We start from the raw sequence: 20,826 nt of genomic DNA, 5'->3' as shown, positions 1-20,826 counted from the left end.
CATTTTCGCGCATTATTATAGGCAGCATAAATACTACTATCTTTTTTGTAAAGTTAGAAATCTGAGAATGGTAGTTTCAATTACAAACCACTTCGAAACCAGTTTTTTCCTTGTTTATTCTTCTTATTTCTAAGTTTGTTTTTATTGATAAAGGACCTTTAGAATAAAAACAGCTCATTTTCGCGCATTATTATAGGCAGCATAAATACTACTATCTTTTTTGTAAAGTTAGAAATCTGAGAATGGTAGTTTCAATTACAAACCACTTCGAAACCAGTTTTTTCCTTGTTTATTCTTCTTATTTCTAAGTTTGTTTTTATTGATAAAGGACATTTAGAATAAAAACAGCTCATTTTCGCGCATTATTATAGGCAGCATAAATACTACTATCTTTTTTGACCACTGAACAAATATCGCAGTCGATTTTGTGCATTTTTATTTCTACTTTCAGCATTTTAAGCACTATTCGTCTGCAATTTCCCCGAGATTGGAATAAATTAGATAGGAACTAATGTAAATGGGAAGAAACGCCGAGTGTTGAAAACACCTGCTATCTCTGAGTATTTTTTTTTCTCGCTAGAAAACATCTGCTTTATTAGAATGCCTACAATTTTTTTTTTCTATATACCTAAATTGTTTGGACATGTATTTTCTCTTACAGATTGAACAATATCTGGATTGTTCGAATTCTGATTAAGATGAGAAATTGTAAAAACATTCTTCTGATGATGAAATTGAGCCACTTTCTATAGGTGCATATTAAAATTTTACAGAAATTTCAAAAACAATTTTTTCTCAAACTTTAACAAAAGAAGTAAACAAAAATCGCTTGATAAATATTGTAATCCAACTTTAACCCTTAACTGGGGAGGTGAAATTTTAGGACTTAACTGGGGAGGTGCGATCTACGCGACCGCATTTCATTTGCACTCAAATTAAATTTTCTAATGAATGCATTAGTATGAAGAACTGCCAACATATTTTGCAGATATTTTTCTTGATATATAGATATGTTTTAGAAATTTTTCAAAATATATTATCATTGAAAAAAGTAAATGCGTTAGAACATACATTTTCCTCTGAAATTACATGTTGCAATAGATAATATTCTTGAAAAAGCATATTACTTTTTACTTTTTAAATCATATTTATTTTTACAGTATATGAAGGTATATAGAAGACAATATAATTTAAAATTCAACAATTATATGAAAAATAAGAAAAATGCCAGTGGGTAAAATTGGCCCTTTTTCTATCGGCTTGTGGGACTTTCATCGCACGGTTTTCTAGGGCATTTTAAATATACAGTTTAAGAACTAGTATAAAAATCAACCTATAAATTCTGTATATATATATATATCATGGTATATTAATGTATTTTATAAATTTTTCAAAATAAGATATCATTAGAAATATTAATTATATTTGAACATACATATCAAAATCAGTTTAATGCAAACTTTAATCGAAAAACTCTTCTGTACAATTATCTTTATGACTAAAATCACTTTCTGCTTCATTTAAAAGTGTCTGGAGCACTGCTTCATAAAAGGATCAGGAAACTGGATGATAATTCGGGGCCCAAGTTTTAGAGCCATCTGCTAAGCCTTGTTTATCACTGGGACACTAACAGGGAGATGCGGTCTTAGAGACCGCGCTCGAAAAAGCAGCTGAATTATTTAAAAAAGCAGCTGCTGAAATCGGTTGAAAAAGTGCACGTGTATTGAAGGTCACAAAACAGGAAGCTACAGGATCAATCCATTCAATTTAGCTAAAAATAGAATAGGGGTGACAGAAAATCCATCGCTAGCGGTCTCACAGACCGCAGTCCCCAGTTAAGGGTTAAAATCTATAAACGTGAAAATGTCGAAAATGAGAAAGATAAATGATCAAAATCAAGTAAGGTACAGTAGCTATCATTTCTTAGTGACGGTGGATCTAACAGTTAATCGGATGCACTGATCAAAATAACGTGAATTTTCTGTATATAGATACATGTACAAATACTGCCAAGGTTCTAGTTGTCTAGTTCGATGGTTGTATTGAAAAGTCTAAGGCGGCTATAAGTTTAAAGGAAAAAAAAAAGGTATTTTTTTAGATTGTGCCTCTGTTGAACAACTTCATTCTCTATCTTCTACAATAATCTCCCTCGTTCCCTTCGGGTCGCGGTGACCTGGTGGTAAGGTCTCGGCTTCGGAACCGAAGGGTTTCAGGTTCGTGACCTGATTCCACCTAATAACTGTCGTGTAAGGGGGTCTGTTACATGTTAAATACGTCATGACCAAACGTCCTCCCACTGGTGTGGTGTGGAGAGGGGGGTGCCAGCTCAGGTGTCGTCCTCGTCATCAGACTGCGGTTCAAAATGATGAGGTTCGTCCTAAAATAGCCCTAGTGTTGCTTCAAACGGGACGTTAATATAACCAAACCAAACCCTCGTTCCCTTCAGTGAGTTAATGGTTATGACAGAGCAAATTCATTATGACCAAACATCACGTGTTGAGCATAAAGAATAAATCTGAAAAATCACGATCAACTTTGCAGACTAAATCAGCAGAAGACTGCTGATATGTTGAAATTTGCACTGTTGGCTTTTGATTAATTATTCAAATGTATGATATTAAATTTATATTCCGGAAGAAAGACATTTTGATTCGTAAACGAAAACAAGAGGGAAGGGTAAAAACGAGGAACAATCCTCGAAGGAGTGGTTTAACGAAGTGAAGATGATCTCGACAACAGACCGTCAATTCGTTAGAAGGTTGAATATTTTAAGATTGTTCCAATATTGTGCTGAATCTTTTGATAGATGTAAAAAACTAATCTCGTAAATCTTTTGAAAAAGTTTAAAATAATTAATATATATGAATTTTATTCAATCATGTTGTATACTGTAACTATTTTTCAGTTTCTAATTAAATAAAATAAACAATGTATTGTAATTATTTTTTCATTTTCTAATTAAAGCAAATGAACAATACAATGTGTCTATTTTACTATTTCTAATAAAAGTAAATAAACAATATATTGTATCTATTTTACTGTTTTTAATTAAAACAAATGAACAATACAATGCATCTATTTTACTGTTTCTAATTAAAATAAGTAAACAATACATTATATCTATTTTACAGTTTCTAATTAAAGTAAATAAAAATAGATTGTGATTATTCTTCAGTTTCTAATTAAAAATAATACATGATATCTATTTTACAGTTTCTAATTAAAGTAAATAAAAATAGATTGTGACTATTCTTCAGTTTCTAATTTAAAAAAATAAACAATACATTGCAATTATTTTTCATTTTCTAATTAAAGCAAATAAACAATACAATGTGTCTATTTTACTGTTTCTAATAAAAGTAAATAAACAATATATTGTATCTATTTTACTATTTTTAATTAAAACAAATGAACAATACAATGCATCTATTTTACTGTTTCTAATTAAAGTAAGTAAACAATACATTATATCTATTTTACAGTTTCTAATTAAAGTAAATAAAAATAGATTGTGACTATTCTTCAGTTTCTAATTTAAAAAAAAATAAACAATACATTGCAATTATTTTTCATTTTCTAATTAAAGCAAATGAACAATACAATGTGTCTATTTTACTGTTTCTAATAAAAGTAAATAAACAATATATTGTATCTATTTTACTATTTTTAATTAAAACAAATGAACAATACAATGTATCTGTTTTATTATTTCTAATTAAAGTAAGTAAGCATTGTATCTATTTTACAGTTTCTAATTAAAGTAAATAAAAATAGATTGTGACTATTTTTCGGTTTCTAATTTTTAAAAAAATGAAGAATACATTGCAATTATTTATCATTTTCTAATTAAAGCAGATAAATAATACAATGTATCTATTTTACTGTTTCTAATAAAAGTAAATAAACAATATATTGTATCTATTTTACTATTTTTAATTAAAACAAATGAACAATACAATGTATCTGTTTTATTATTTCTAATTAAAGTAAGTAAGCATTGTATCTATTTTACAGTTTCTAATTAAAGAAAATAAAAATAGATTGCGACTATTTTTCGGTTTTTAATTTTTAAAAAAATGAAGAATACATTGCAATTATTTATCATTTTCTAATTAAAGCAGATAAATAATACAATGTGTCTATTTTACTGTTTCTAATTAAAGTAAATAAACAATATATTGTATCTATTGTACTGTTTTTAATTAAAACAAATGAACAATACAATGTATCTTTTTTACTGTTTCTAATTAAAGTAAATAAACAGTACATTGTATCTATTTTACTATTTTTAATTAAAGTAAGTAAACAATACATTGTATCTATTTTACAGTTTCTAATTAAAGTAAATAAAAATAGATCGTGACTATTTTTCGGTTTCTAATTAAAGTAAATGAACAATGCATTGTGTTTATTTTTCGGTTTCTACTTAAAGAAATGAGCAGTACCAATATGAGAAATGAATGAGAAGGATTAAAAGACTCTTGTTTTGTGTTTAAAAAAGAAATTTTAAGAAGAATATTTAATGAAATTAAATGTGATAATTATATAAGAAGAAAAATAATTTTGAAAATTTACAAACTATATAAAAAGCAAGATATTACGAAATTTATAAAAATACAAGAGATTAAATGGTCAGGATAATTAATAAGATCCGATGAAAATGGAGCCACTATGAAGATCTTTTTCGTTAATACATTTGGTACCCGAAGTAGAGGGAGACCAAAACTGAGGATGATTGATTGCATAGTGAAAGACTTGAAAGGCAAATTGGGAAACTTTAGCCAAAAAGAGGACAGTATGAAATGGAATTCTGTGGAAGATCAGTGCCCATCATGTATTCTCACGACTGTGAAGAAGAAGCAAAATGGTGTCATCTTTTTTTTTTCTTTTTTTTTCCTGGCGCTTTTTACAAATCTAATGCGATTGTTAGGCAGTTCAGTAACACTGATCAATCAGATTCAGTGATCATTTTAGATTTGACTCAAAGTGATCATTATAAATTAGGCTTATTGCATCTGAAAAATAATAAGAAACAAACATATCTCAATGTAATCAAAATAGTCGAAAGGAAGGTGTCACACAATATGAAAAACTATGGACTACTATTTTTACTAATATGCGTTCTTTAGGATGACGATAGCATCTAAATGTGTTGAGAGATTTGGCTGCTTCAGTCCAGATCTACTTTCTCGAATAAGTACTGTAGAGGAAAATTTTGTAATCGTCGAAGTAAAAGTAGTCCAATCTTATGGCTCTGCTATTCATCAAAACAACAAATTCCCGTTACTGAACTAACGAATTTTTAACCACATATTTGAAGTAGCTCCCAGTCGGACTGAAAATATTAGAAAGACGTAAGTTTTAGAAATATTTACCGAAGATTCAGAAAGAATTAATTATATAGAATACAGCTGGATGGAAATGAATAAAACATTTCTGCAAACATTCATATTGTACAACATCTGGATGATAGCACATCATTTGAGATGAATGAAATTAAAGAAAAATGAATGCAAAATTCAATTTGGAATTTCTGCATATACATAATCCAATCTAATGACTCTGCTTACTTACCATGACAGCAAGATCTTGTCTGAACTTCATATTTGAAGTAGCACCTAGTGGGACCGAAAAAATGGTAAAGACTGGTGTTTTAGGAATATTTACCGAAGAATCAGTAAGAATTGTATAGAATATCGCTGATTGGAATGCTGAAAATATTCCTACAAACATTCATATTGTACAACATCTGGATCATAGTACAGCATTTGAGAAAAATGAAATTAAAGAGAAATGAATGCAAAATTCAATTTGGAATTTCTGCATATACACAGTCCAATCTAACGACTCTGCTTATTTACCATGACAGCAAGATCCTGTCTTAACTTCATATCTGAGGTAGCACCTAGTGAGACCGAAAAAATGACAAAGACCGCTGTTTTAGGAATATTTACCGAATATTGAGCAACAATTTTTTATTTTGAAATACAGCTGAATGGAAAAGCATAAAAGCATTCCTCCAAACATTCAAATTGTGCAACAACTGGTTGATTGTGCAATATATGGACTATCGCGCAACATTTGAGAAAAATGAAAATAAAAATAAATGAATGCGAAATTCAATTTGGAGGTCAAAACTATTAAAAGAAAAAAATAAGATTTAATTAAAAATATTTCAAATTCATGAAATTATCTTTATTAGTAATATTGCATTAAATATTTTACTAAAAGATGTAATTTCAATAGCGCACTGACATCAAATAGAAAAGCGCCAATTTGCATACAAAGTTGGTTAAAATTACAAAGAAAGAAAGGAAAGAACAGAAAGAGCAGTATTTCCATGAATAAAGAAATGCAAAAAAATATCATTTCCTGTTTCGAAATCTTTTGAATGATTTTTTTTCTTCCAGACAGTAAAAATTTAATATCTCATCAAAAATCAAAATTCCTTATAAAAAGGGTACAAAAAAGTTGTAAAAACTAAGGAGAATAAATGCAATATAATCAAATCCTTTACTTTTCCTTTTGGTTCTTCTGAATCGTAAAAAGGAAGTAAAGGTAGTTGTGAAAAATGAATTCATCGACCTTCTTAAATAAATCGTTTGCTCGTTTCGTCAAACAAAAGTAAAAAATAGCCTGCGCTGTTTAAATGACGAACAGATGGTTCAGATTCGATACACTATTAATAGCACATCACGTTTCGGTATTTTTCCTCCTTTCATTTTTTTGGACTTAGCGAGACTATTTATACAAATGTGATAACGATCATTAGGGGAAAAGAAAGACTTTCCGAATATAAACTCCAAGTTCATATCAAAACCAATGAATCCCCGCCTCTTCTTGGATTGCTTTGTATGAAAAGCATAATGCATAATTAATAGAAGATTAAGATTCAATGACACGTAGTTCATTACATTTTCATATGGTACACGTTTTGAAGTGTGTTATTCTTAAGAAAGCTGCTAAGTCATGAATCACGTTAAATCCACTTGCTTGAGTCGGAGGATTCCACAATTTTTGCATATATACCAGGTAATTCTACAATTTTTGCAATATATCAGGAATACCATTTGTTTCAGTTGTTTAAACAAAACTTAACCTGCATTCTACTTGGCCATAAAGAAAATAGTTTTTATTAATAAATGAAAAACGGCATAAATATAAAGAAAGACATTCAATAAAATTTCTATAAATTTATACAAGCTTTCATGTTTTAAAAAAAGTTTCAAAGATAATTATAATATTTTTTAAAAAAATAATAACATTTTTGAAAATAAAATATTTTTTTTATTAAATGCATCGAAATTCTACTGTAAAAATATTATGAACCATGCCATAATTAAAATACCATATCTGTATAAACTGAAAATATTTTTACTCTCAGTTAAAGAAACCAAAAGAAAAAAATTCAAAAAAATTAATGGACACAAAAATTTATTCAAATATCCAGACGGAAATAACGTACTTGATAATGTTGCAGGAATTATTAGATAAAATTGATTTTATTTTGCATTCTGAATTATAAAGAAGTCATAACATACATATGCATATAAAATAAATTTTTATAGTGTAATACACGAGTGTGTAAATTCATGTCTGACACGATGAACAGTTGTTGACATAAAGTATATTTTTTTCTTTTGATACTTTTAATTTTACAGAAAAAACACTAAATCCACGCTGGTTAAAAAATAAATTTTTGCTGAAATCAAAGGAGAGTCTTAAAAATTTTGAAAATAAATGAAAACCGGGTGATTTTATTTATCAGGATGTCCCATAAGTTTCTTTCATATTTCTAATATGAAATAAATATAAAATATTTACTGTTAAAGATATTATTTATTTTGTTATAGAAGAACCCTTTTCTCTATTACCTTCTTCCATCTCTCAGGTAGCCTCATTATGTCTTCTTTCCAAAATTGTTGTGTTTTGGACAAGAAAGAATACTCGAGGTGCTCTTTTATTTCGCTGTTGGATTTAAAACTCTTATAGCGAAGATGATTTTTTAAGGACAGAAAGAAGTAATAATCAGGTGAAGTGAGATCTGCAGAGCATGCAGTGTGCCGTAAAACATCCCAAACTGTAAGAGCTTTTCTCTTACGACTAATGAAACATGTGGTCTCGCGTTGTCATGATGAAAAACAACGCTTCGACGATTCATTAATTCTGGCAGTTTTTTTGCTATGGCAGCTTTCAATTGATGCAGTTGATGTTGATGACAGTATTTCGTAGAATTTATTGTTTCACATTGAGGGAGGAGCTCATAGAAAATTACGCCGTTCTAATCCCACCAAATGGACAAAAGAGTTTTTTTGGGGTGTAGTCTCTGCTTGGGGTGTAGTAGAACTTTGGTACGACTGAAACCGATTACATATACGGCTAATAGATAAAGAGGCAGAACCAGATAAGGCCATTCATAATGCGATGAGAAAGAAACTTTTGGGACACCCTAATATTTTAGATTTGAATCTCCAACACACAAATTATGACAGTAACATTTTAATTCTGTTTCTTCGATCATAATTTTATCTTTAAAATTTAAATATTACAAATAATAATTACATTGTACTGATAAACAGTACCGGCACAAACAGACAACATTTATTTAAAACAATCTGTAAGTGCATATGTATATGTTTTGTAACTCAATGCCTGAAAAAATGTTGTTGATTTTACTTAGAAATATTATTAAATATTTATTCACTTTACGGAAAAATTTACATGGATATGCATCGGCTTCACCTAACAGCTAATATTTTAAATTTTAAAATTATGCTAAAATTGAACTCATATTATAATAGATTAAGATAAATTCTCTAAAATACAACAAGAAACATATCTTAATTTCAAAGGTAATAAAATTTCAATTGAAATCTTATTGGAATTCTTAATTGTATTTCTAACTGTTAAAAAATACATGTTTGCTTTATTTAATTTTATAAATTTATAAAAAGCTCTTTGAAAACAGTCATATATGTTATTAAATTAGAACAATTATAAATGACCACATATTACATAATTCCTTTAGAAAAATATCTTTTTCATTCTATAAATCTGTAAAAATTAAATATAAAAAACAAATATGTTTTTGCTATTTTCATTCCAAATAATATCTGCTGAGCATATAAATTGCAGTTGTATCTCATTCCAACACGCTAGCTTTTAAAAAGAAACAAAAATCTGTTTTTTTTATTATTTTTTTTCCCATTAAACACAAGTGATAATTTTCTCTCTTCAATATTCTAGAAAAACTTTTCTTCTTAAAAATGACACATTTAACCAGACGATAAAAATTATTGCTAATCATCCTTCAATTAGTATCAATTATGGGACAATAAAGTTATAAAAATATATTTTCGTTAACAGCTTATTACTAATAATTTAAAGGCTGACAGTAAAAATGAAATAAATTGGTTTCTCACTTGCGCTACAAGGGTGCACTTTGACAAATGTTTTACAAAAAAAAAAAAAAAAAAAAAAGTTAGATATATTTTGAAATTGAATAGGAAAGTGTTAACAGTTAAAAGAAATAAGTAACAGCGATCACAATATTTTTTAACACATGAATTGTTAGAAAACATATTTCAAAACTGTCTTTAATTTTGTATCTACAGCTCTCTCCTTGTCAATTTGAAACATTCATCGTTTCTGATGTATTATCGGAACATTTTTTAAGTTTCAAATCTAAGGATTATTTTTGTTTTTCTAAGTGATTTTCAACATATAAAACGTTATATAATCTATTATAATATGTTTTTCCTTTTATATCTGGGGGAATTCTCAAGAGAAAAAAATCCTCTTTTCAACGAAATCTATCTTTTATTCTGTATAAAATATATCCCCTGAAACAGGAAAAATTTTAATTTAAAATCAAATAATCTTCTTGAAACGCTTCAATACAAAACAATGTATTTAATATCAGTAATAATAACTACAATATATTTACAGAATTTTGAAAGTAAATATATGCCATTTCTTGAATCCATAATTCTTTTTGCTAGGTATCGCCTTTGTAATAAATATTAAATTTCTTTGATTCAATTTTTTTATGTAAAATTAAATATTATATTTTAATTATGATGTAAAATTGCAAGGGACTCATTGAATACAATGTGATTTTAACTTTTTTGTGCATTGTCAAATTGTATTTTCACAATCTTTTATCATCGTATTTTCACTAGTTTAGTTATATTAACGTCCCGTTTTAAAGCAACACTAGGGCTATTTTGGGACGCACCTTTTAATTTTGAACCGCGGTCAGATGACGAGGACGACACCTGAGCTGGCAGCTCCCTCTCCACGCCGCACAGCAGGGGTAGGTTTGGCATGATGGATTTAACGTTCAACAGACCCCCTTACACGATGGTTCTTCGGTGGAATAGGGTCTCGAACCTGAAACCCTACGTCTCACAAGCCGAGACCTTACCACCAGGACACCGAGGACCTGTATTTTCATTAGCGTAGATCACATTTTAACTAATTTCCCCCTGTTTTAATGCCAGGACAAAATATTCGTCCAAGCTGAATAAGCCTTGGTAACAGGCTTATTCGCTTTGACTTTTTGGATGAAAATTATTGACTTTTTAGCATATAAATGATTAATAAAGAATGTTTTTTTTAATTCGTTCTAATTGAGAGGATATAAAAATAAATTCAATTAAATCAGTTCACTATAAATTAAAAAAGTATTTATATTAGGAAATAAAAGCGGAAATGAAAACTATACACCTGAGTTAATGATTGCCAAATGCAAGCTATTGAATGTTTTGATGACTGAGTATTACTTATAACATTGAATTAAACAATATATATATATATATATATATATATATATATATATATATATATATATATATATATATATGTAATGATATTTTAAACTCTTAATTTCAATTTAATTAATTTACAAGGTTTTATCTTAATTTAGCCCATAGTAACTTCATTCTAGAATATTCTCTTATTTCATGATCCAATTCTACTTTCTCTACTTAATTAATTCAAGATAAGCTTTATAAAACTGCTGAATGAAATTTATTATATGAAAATGAAATTTATTTCATAAAATAGGTAATTTTTTTGTATCTTAAAATGATGCAAACATATGAACATCAATTTAATTAGATAAGTCAGCGATTACCCATCTTGTAACGATTAATCCTATTTTTATGTTCAATTATTTTTGTTTAAAGATTGTTCTTTGATTTTCTTATAATTTTTTACCTCTGACTAAATGGAATTTTGGTGACAGAACGAATCCTCTCCAAAATACTTCATAATATTTCGCAGATTTGCATTAATTAACTATGCGAAACGCTCAATCCAATGCAGCTGTTAAAATATTCAATGGAATAATATGAATTTCCTGCGACATTTTGTTTACATTTGATTTTTGCCATTCGATAGCAAGTGATTTCTGCGTCACGTACGTTAACGTTTTATGTGTAGAAATATCCATTTGTAATCGCTATGTGTAGCAAATTAGTAGAGGTTGAAGAATATTTTAGCAGCTGAGTGATTGCAAATAGATTTTCCGCTTGGTTGTAATTCTATTATTTCACATTTCAAAGGATATAAGTGTAGGACTCAGAAATCACTACTATTTTATAACGCACATTTAATTACATTTAGGACGATTAGGACATTTAGGATATATATACATTAACATAAAAGAATTGACCATTCAGTAGATTTCGTCGAATACGTCGCGTCTCGTCTCGTCTTTACTTTCGTCCAGATTCATCTGATCTGACACGTCTTTACTCTCGTCCAGATCCGTCTGATCTGCTCTCCGTCTAACCAGCGTCAACTCCGTCTAACAACCAGCAGATGGCGCTCGCCAACAGGCGCTCGTCACTACATTCGGCGATCCTGACGTCTCTTTCGTCCTCGAAAGTTATATCAAAGTAGAGAAATCTGAAAGAATAAAAAAAAAGAAAACAGTATCTAGATAAACCAATAAACATTTTTTTTTTCTTTTAGTCTGAAGACCATGCTTTCATGAAATCAGCTGCTGTTGAAGTTGTATTTGGTCCGTCATGACATCCAACTTTTTCAACGTCATACCGATCCTTAGGTTTAACCTTGACAATCGATACGGTCCATGAAACTTTGGTCTTAGTTTGAGTCCAGTTCCAAACTGCGTCCGTTGTATGGCCACTAATTCACCAAGTTTGTAGATGCGCGCCACTTTTCTTCGTTTGTTGAAACTTTTGCGATTCTCTTCTTGCATCTTCAAAGTGTTTTCCCTTGCTTCTTCTCTCATATTATTTCGATCTTCCATCATTGCTTTTGTGTATTCTTCTTCCAATATTTCCTTTAAATGTAAATCAGTTGTATCTTTTAATTTTACTCCAGTTTGGCTCTTCTTTCGTCTATGTGCCGGTCTTCATTAATAATCCGGCCGAACCCCCATATTTGTAGGACTCAGAAATCACTACTATTTTAGAACGCACATTTAATTACATTTAGGATATATATACATTAACATAAAAGAATTGAACATTCAGTAGATTTCGTCGAATACGTCGCATCTCGTCTCGTCTTTACTCTCGTCCAGATCCATCTGATCTGCTCTCCGTCTAACCAGCGTCAACTCCGTCTAACAACCAGCAAATGGCGCTCGTCACTACATAAGTATGAGTGAGTCGGATGCTTACAATGAGTTTTGTTCTTTGAAGTTCTGTTTAGTGTTTCCCTACTTATTTGGATTCTCAACGGAGGCGAACCTTTTCCTGTTTGGTTTCAGTTTCTTGTAACACTTTTAGTCCATTAGGGATTATTTTAACCTTATTTATAGATAAGCAGATGGACACACACCCATGAATATGATGAAAAAAATCATTTTTTTCTTACTGAGGATGATTTTATTATGCATATTTATCATACTTATTTTAAAATATCAGATAAAATTATTTTACTGTGATTGAAAAGTTATTAGAAAGTTAATTGTATTAGAAAATTATAAAAACACACACACACATTAATTTGAATTCTTAATAGAGATGATTTCGAACAAATTATCTCTATTAAGTATTCAAATTAATGTGTGTGTGCGCGCGCGCGCGCGTGTGTGTGAGCGTGTGTGCGTGAATGAACATTCCACACCTCAGACCGTTTGACATACAACGGAAAGTTTAGTATATACTTATTTGTAGGGGTGGATTACGCATTTCAGCTCTGTGTTGTTGTTGTTTATGAGATAATTTGATTGTAATAATTAGATAATTAATAATTGAGATAATTAGAATTGTAATTAAGAATTATTTTTTTTTCGTTTTTCTAAGATAACATCCAAGAAATAAATTTCGCACCTTTTCAAAATTTAAAAATATAGCTTTTTAATAATCATTAAAAATTTTCATTAAATTTGCAATATTTAAAAAAATATTTTTTTGAATAATTTTTACATTAGATTATGCTATTTCCCTGCATTTAAATCAGATTCCATTGTTCGATTAAATATTTTATTGTTTCTTCAATTATTGAAAGCTAAGAAAGGAGATTTCTGGTATATCAAATACCGGTGTGTTTTTTTAATGGGCACAGAAAACTGAATCGTTTGGCTTTGAAACCTCATTTGTAAGAACCGATTGATTTTCATAATGTATGCAATACCTCAAAGAATTACTCAATGAAATAACTTATCATTTATCATAAAATTTAGTTTCTAATTTTACATTCAAAATGATTTAAATGACTTAAAGAATAATATTTTATATTGTTACGGTCATTGAATGTACTTCAAAATCTGGATTTTGTATAGTTTTTTTGATCTTAAATATCATATTCTACAAAATATTCTTGAAACTAAAACTTTTTAAGTAATAATAATAATTAAAAAAACATACTTAGCCTATACGATCAAACCTGACCAAATTATGAAACTTTGCATATTACTATTACAGAAAACTCAATATTTTCATTGTCTTAGCCCAAACAGGCTTTGGAATCTGAGAGTGCTGATTGCCATATCTTCTTTGAGACGATCTGTACAGTGGTCTAAAATCACAAGTTATTGTAGTGAAGTATAAATATAGGTATTAAAAGTTTGACAGCTCACTCAGTTTTAGTCGCAGATAATATCTTTCGAAGAGTAGACGTTTCTTTTTATTTAAAATGTTTTGGTTTGTCGACATTTTTAATTGAGATTAGTCCCATGACGTCACAGCGCTATTAAAAGGCAAATATTCGGGTCAAGTATCTTCTGATTTTTTTTATGTTCCTCATAAAGTACAAAGATACCAAACGGAAACCTTATTCGTATGTTCATAACGATGAAAAAAATTCACGTGATTAGATAGTTGATGAAACAATGAAAACAGTTTGAATCGCTGGGCAATAATGATAAATTGTTGGGAATCAAGCAAAAGATATTTAAAAAAACGTCTAATTTCAGCAAACATTTTCACGACTATTAAGATCATTAATTTTTAAAATCTAAAACCAGTATAAATTTCCTTTCATTTCAAAATTATTTTTAGAAGTAATTGCAAAAAATAACACTCTAAAATTCATCTTAATTTTTAATTAACTAAAATGCTAACTATTTTTTTAAATATCATCAAAGTTCACATTTTCAATCTCCAAAATATATAAAGTCAAATTTGGTAACCATTCGGTCAATTGGTCCGGTTTATAAAGAACTAATACACACCAACCCACGCACGTACATACATATACATATTCATCTTTAGCATTTGTATTGATAGAGATATTAAATTAGCTGGTAATGCGTTTTCATTAGGCATACAGAATATCTTAGGGCTTACAGTACTTTGGGTTTATTTAATTTCTCATTGGCGGTTTAGACGTTTTGAGGCTATAGGCAGTAGGTATTATAAGTATGTTAGTTATTAATATGTCAATTTATTTTCATGGTGTGATAAATTGGTAACTTAATCATTATACGAAGGATTTATTTTAAGATAGATATTCATTATTTTTATTTTGTGAACTTCGAGAAAAACGTACATTTTAATTTTTTATGTATATATCGGCGAGTAAAAGATTGTAAGCAATGGAATTCTTGAAAAATTAACTGTGAATATTAGTTAAATGTTCTTCATCAAAAAAAGAAAATTGTTTATTAATTATGTGGAATTTATAGAGAAGTAATAAACTTTAAACATATATTGGATTAAAATTATTGTTTTACAGGGCATTTCCATTAGAATAAAACATCTTATAATTTTAAACAAAAAATTCTAGAATATATATATATATATATACATGTGTGTGTGTGTGTGTAATGATATTTTAAACTCTTAATTTAATTCAAATTAATTTCCAAGATTTTGTCTTAATTTAGCCCATTGTAACTTCATTCTAAAATATTCTCTTATTTCGTGATCCAATTCCACTTTCGGTTTATACTGATTAATTCCTCTGTAAAAATAATGCGCCATCAGTATCAAGAGAAAGTGATATCTTCGGTTGCCCTTGAAAAGGAGTCAAAGGTTACCATGTGTATTGAATTGGTGTCTGGCCAGAAATACTATGTTATATAAGACTAGTGATCATTTGTTCGTCACATTTTGTCTTCTGCTTTCGTCCGCGCTGCAACTTCTTGTAAATAATCCTGCCTGCCACTCGGAATAAAATTAAACGAAATTATAACTACAAAGTCTCTTCACTGCTTTGAACCTGCATTCTACTTAAACCAAAATTATGTTACATATTATTTAGCCGATAGGATTCCAATATATATATATATATATATATATATATATATATATATATATATATATATATATATATATATATATATATATATATATATATATATATATATATATATATATATATATATATATATATATATATATATATATATATATATATATATTCCATCTTAAAATTGGTGGAGCTCCAAAATTTTGTTTGCCAGCTAGAAAAATTGAAATTGAATAAAAGTAATAAAAAATTATATATATATATATATATATATATATATATATATATATATATATATATATATATATATATATATATAAAGAGAGAGGGAGAGAGAGAAAGAAGTTTCGTGATAGTTTCAAACCGGTTTAAACCGGTCAATGACTTAAATTAATTAAGACAAATAATGCCTTAAAAACTTTTAAAAACCTTTTTAAAAACTTTTTTTTTTCCAAGTTCGGAATGAAAAATAAAACGTTTTTGAAATTCACAAATACTTAAATGTAGATAAACAATAATTTTAAATTTCATTAATTTCATTGTTTAAGTAAAATTTAATGCCATCAATAACCATTTAGCATTCCCAAATGAATTATTTACATTTCTTAAAAACATTTAATATCTAAAATAAGCGGACACCTCTTTTACTTGAGTGATTAATTGAAATAAAGTACTTGAAAATATTTACTTTTTTCAGCTAGAAGATTTTAAAAAAAAAACATTTCTTAAAATTACCAATGCACAAATATAGATAAAATATAATTTTACATTTAATTAATGTCATTGTTTTACTGAAATATAATGCTATCAATTACCATTTATAATTATAAATAATTTTTTCCCTCTCACGTTTAATAAATAAAAAAGCTGACACTCTTTCGCCTAGATATTTATAAGTGATTGATTACTCTCATTTACGAACAAATATTTGCTTTTCTCAAGCTCAGAAAGAAAATATCTGAGAAATTCTGTAATAAAATATAATCCTGCGTGTTATGAATTTCAAATTCAATCCTGGTTTTCAATCATTTCAATTTAATCTTATGTTTACTTAATTACTTATTTATTTGAATAAAAATGAATAGCATTTTAATAATTTTGCACTGACAAATAAATTATTTGCTTTTCCTTCAAGTATTTAATAGGGAATATAAACTAAAACTCTCTTAAATAGTGGCATTGTGAAGATAAAATGAATTAAATTGTTTGCAATTATGAAAAAAAAAAAAATATTGATTCGCTTTTAGTTCGTGCAAAATATATTATCAATAATAAACTATTATTGAATAGTGGAATTAATGCCGATGGAACTATGCCGATTAAACATCGATTGTTATTCCAGGAAATTTAATTAATTTTTATTTTTCTTTTCAATTTAAATTACATCGACTGGAATTTGAGGAGGCCACTTATTGTCTAACACAATAAGACGAAGAATTTAATTTCTAATTCAATAAGAAGGCCATACACATCATTATCAAAAACAGATTCAAAGACATTATAGTTTGTTTTTTAAATCAATACAATATTTCCTTGCTGAAGTATATGTTGAACAACAGCTCACGTCGGTAAAAGGAATAGGAATATTGTTTTTTTTAAAAATCATATTGTATGCAAATGAAGAATTATAAATATTTCATTATAAAGGCGACATAAACAGAAAAGTGCATGCTCTAAAATTGTTTAGATTTAAAAAAAAAGTGCAATAAACAATTGTCCATTGGAATATCAGATTATATAAAATTATGTTTCCGACTATTAATAAAATACAACGCGTGTGGTGTTGGCGTTAAACAAAATAATATGTTTGATTTATAACTACCAAATTTTGAATAATTATACTTTAGAAAGTAGAAATGTTTGGGAAATGTTTAGAGAGCGGAAACGGATTGCTTTTGACATTTAAATTTATTAAAAATTAAACCAGATTTTGGCGTTTTATATTCATTGTTAACAAACATATAATTGCTCGAAAAATATTCTTACCTATTTTTAAAATTAAAAAAAAATCTTTTTAATGATTTTAATTTATATGGCATGTAATTATTTCTGAATTTTGAAAATATTTAGTTAGATTCGTAGAGGAAGACTACATATTTCATTAGTTATCATTGCAAAATTTCGTAAAAATTTCTTCAGTTCTTCACTGATCATGGTTCTTGATCATTTGACGCAAGACTAATTAGAGCAGCTTTATTTTTTCTTAAATATACGGTGAAAATTTTATAAAAGTTATTTATCTTCCGAATCGGGCGTTGAGTCAAAAATGCCACTGATTAGACGAAAAAGGAATTTTCAGCTGTTGTTTATAAGATCTGATAGAGGCCATATAAAGAGGTCGCTAGATGGTCGAATTTCATTCGAGATATTACAAAAGTTTGGGTGCAACTTCTGTCCTTTAATCGCAACCTCAATTCAATGTATAAATGGCTTTTTTTGTTTTTACTTTTTCCTATACAAAGAATAGAGTCAGTTTTCTAATCGTCAAAAAATTCGTGCTCGAAATTTTGATGAATCTTCCCCATTTAGACTTTCCTATGTTCGAAAGCACATTTTTGAATACTATCCGCCTGTCTGTCTATCTGTAAGTAACAAAGATAACTTAAAAACACTTTGAGTTAGAAAGATGAAATTTAATATATGGTCTTTATATCCAATTTATAGATTTATATCAAATTTTGAGGAAAGTCCGTTCAGAGGAAGTCTGTCTTTACGGGTTTAGGAATGTAAGATAACACTACAACTACAAAACGAAGAGTGTGAGATTAAAGTCAAAAGAGTCTTCGTTAAAATTTACTAAATAGAGTGAATATCAATAGTATAAACATCTATCAAATATACATCGAAAAGACTAGTTCAATTTTCTCCATTATGATAGGAAGCTCAAAGCGCATCAAACATAAATCTTTAATCAAAGTTCATGTGGATGCGTGAAAGAAAAGAACGAATGGAATTTTGACGACTTCTACATGAGCAATCGATTTTCATTAGGATTTAAATTAGATCTTAAAATATCATTACACACACACACACACACACACACACACACACACACACACACACACACACACACACACACACACACACACACACACACAAACACACACACACACACATATATATATATATATATATTAAAGGGGTTCAAGTTAGCTGGAACATCCTCACCAAACTTCCACGACATGCTAGCATTTTGATTTGCTGATTTCTAATAGGAAAAGCGCAAAAACATCCACGCTGTTCTACGATAAGAAACGACCAATGTATTTATATGTAGCTATATTTATTATACGAGAGAAAGTATTATGTAATGTGCGACAAAATGTAGTTAAAGTTATTATACGACAAAAAGTATTATGTTATGTTCGAGCAAATGTAGTTATATTTACTATACGATCAATGTATAATGTAATGTTCTACAAAATGTGGTTATAGTTATTATACGACCAAATGTGATTATACTTATTATACGACCAAATGTGATTATAGTTATTATACGACCAAATGTGATATGTAATGTAAGACCAAAATGTAGTTAGAAAAAAAGGGCATTTTGTTCAATTGAAAGCGTCAAAACAGTTTAAGTTGCTGTAATAAATAACGTTTTCAACTGATTTCTGTATGAATTTCTTATTGACATGACTTTTTTCTCTGTTTCCGAATGTATTGTCATTTCAGGTTTAACAGTTAATTTCGTCTTGTTACTGAAACCTTCTTATATTTTTACATATATTATAATATTTTTAACTATGATACACATTTATCATTATGTAAAAGAATTGTCTTCAAGATTCGCTCTCAGAGCATGCCGAATGTCGACATTTGTTTGCATGGGTCAGAAATAACATTTATCAAATATTTTGGTCTTTCATCAACATATTTGTTATATGTCACCATTCACAGGAGATATTTTCATTTGCCATAATTCAGACTTTCACAATAATGCAAGGAATTTACGCCGCTTAGTAAAAAAAAATTGAATATTCAAACACCTGTTATGTTTTAAGGCTTTAATATACCATATTCGTTAACGGAATTGCATTTTCGATAACAGTTAGCTTGCTTCTATTATAATAGAATGTTTCTATTGTTTTTTAATCAAATTATTTAATTTCGAAACTTGAAATAAAAAATAAACAAAAAACAAGATGCAGTCGTTCTTCTGTTTTTCACTTAAATTATGCTTCTATTATTATTCCGTTACCAAGACCTAATATTCAAACTGTTTATGATAAACGAAAAAATATAGTTAGTATGTAAATTACAATTACGAATTCGTAATTGAATTTACGCGAGGAAGAAAATATCACTGCTTTGAAAAGTTTTTATTATTTATTTTAAACTGTGCCGGAAAAGTTAATTCCCTATATACATCCTAAGTTTAATTAATTCAAAGGAAGTAAGTAGGAATATTATTTAATTAAAAGTTTATTTTATTTATGAGCATTTTAGAACGATACTTTACTAAATATTTCGACAAACAAGCACATGAATTTTTAAATAATGAATGTAAATTAAGAATGCTTCAGGAAAAATATTAATTAAATCGTTCAGAATTATTAGAATTTTAAAATTCCCAGAGTGTACCTTATTTGGTATTTATTTACTTAAAATTTGAATTTCAATACTTTGTGATTGATTATAAAAGGGTATTAAGAAATTTAGTAAAATCTGAACTCATTTCTTTATGCATATATTCAATTAAAATGAAAGCAGACTGCATTTTTTTTCTTTTATTGCATAGGTTTTACAACATCTCGAAATGATTTATATTTTTAGTGGCTAATCTGAAATTTAAAGAATTCTCTTGAGTATAATAATCGAATGCCGAAAAGTTAATTTACATTTTATATTAACATTTTGGATGCTAATTATCTACGCAGTACAGTATTAAAACAGTCAATTGAAATTAGGGCGTTGGTTTAATCTTTTATATAAAAATGGCACCATTGTCTTTAAAATAAACTTTAAAAAAAACAGTGCTTCAATCTGAATTTGTCTAATAGTTTTCACCATATATAAGGAAATTCATATTTCTAAAGTTCAATATCTTATTTACACATCAGAAGTTTCAGAATTTCTGAGGGAGTTATTCAAATGACACAAATGGACTAGTCGCCTTTAGCTATCATTTTGTTCTCGGTTTTAATGGAC

The sequence above is a fragment of the Argiope bruennichi genome, chromosome 7 (assembly GCF_947563725.1).
Source record: "Argiope bruennichi chromosome 7, qqArgBrue1.1, whole genome shotgun sequence".
Taxonomy (NCBI): domain Eukaryota; kingdom Metazoa; phylum Arthropoda; class Arachnida; order Araneae; family Araneidae; genus Argiope; species Argiope bruennichi.
Note: the sequence above shows the minus strand (reverse complement) of the source record.